The sequence below is a fragment of the Cervus elaphus genome, chromosome 5, assembly GCF_910594005.1.
Source record: "Cervus elaphus chromosome 5, mCerEla1.1, whole genome shotgun sequence".
Classification (NCBI taxonomy): Eukaryota; Metazoa; Chordata; class Mammalia; order Artiodactyla; family Cervidae; genus Cervus; species Cervus elaphus.
This window is the reverse complement of record NC_057819.1, coordinates 69158685-69160237: the sequence shown is the minus strand read 5'-3', so window position 1 is coordinate 69160237 and position 1553 is coordinate 69158685.

Below are 1553 nucleotides of genomic sequence, written 5' to 3'. Positions count from 1 at the left end.
TGCTGCAGTCAATGGGGTCGCAAAGAGTCGGACATGATTGAATGACTAAATTAACTAAATCTATTTGTTGTCATTGGTGTGTGTGTGTGTGTGTGTGTGTGTGTGTGTGTGTGTGTGTGTAGAGAGAGAGAGAGAGAGAGCATGGACTACATTTTCTAGCCAACTATTTCTGTTCTCCTCATTAATTTTTTTCTTATTTTTAGAACTTTGAAAATAAGGATTTTCTTTACTTGATAGATCCTTGTGTATTGAACACCTATGCAAGAATATTTTTTTTATCAAATCTACTGAAACAGTAAATTCACAGAATATGACTATGTTAAATTGTATGTAGAACAGGAAATGGTAGCCCATTCCATTATTCTTGCTTGGAAAATTCCATGGATGGAGGAGCCTGGTGGGCTACAGTCCATGGGATTGTAAAGATTTGGGCACGACTGAGCATGCATGAGTGCACACACACATACCCACACACGTGGAACTTAATATTGAGGAATATTAATTATAAATTAGCAAACTGATTATCTTGAAAGTAAAATGACTCATAAAATGAACTTTCCAAGAGGCAATAAAATATTTCCATAATTACTCTAGAGAGTATGTGAGTTCAGTTCAGTTCAGTCACTCAATCATGTCCAACTCTTTGTGACCCCATGGACTGCAGCACACCAGGCCTCCCTGTCTATCACCAACTCCCAAAGTTTACCCAAACTCATGTCGATTTCGTTGGTGATGCCATCCAACTATCTAATTCTCTGCCATCCTCTTTTTCCCCCACCTCCAGCCTTTCCCAGCATCAAGGGCTTTTCAAATGAGTCAGCTCTTCACATCAGATGGCCAAACTATTGGAGCTTCAACTTCAGCATCAGTCCTTCCAATGAATATTCAGGACTGATATCCTTTAGGATGGACTGGTAGGATCTCCTTGCAGTCCAAGGGACTCTCAAGACTCTTCTCCAACACCACAGTTCAAAAGAATCAATTCATCAGTGTTCAGCTTTCTTTATAACCCAACTCTCACATCTATACATGACTACTGCAAAAACCATAGCTTTGACTAGACAGACCTTTGTTGTCAAAGTAATGTCTCTGCTTTTTAGTATGTTGTCTAGGTTTGTCATAGCTTTCTTCAAAGGAGCAAGCATATTTTAATTTCATGGCTGCAGTCACCATCTGCATTGATTTTGGAGCCCCCCAAAATAAAGTCTGTCACTGTTTCCCCAACTATTTGCCATGAAGTGATGGGACCAAATGCCATAATCTTAGTTTTCTGAATGTTGAGTTTTAAACCAACTTTTTCACTCAGAAACTATTAAATTGGAGTGCAGCTTCCTTTCAAATGTCTATTTAATTTTCTCATAAAGTAGAGAGATTATAGGTGGGCAGAGCTGGAGGAAATCACTTGAATTTCATCTGAGATTATGGTTTGGAGAAGGAAGCATATGCTGATCCTTGGAGAATGGCAATTCAGTGTCAAACACTCATCACCTAATAGGTTTCAGACACTGTAGACATTACGCCAGCCACTATGGGAGGGACAGTGATGAAACACA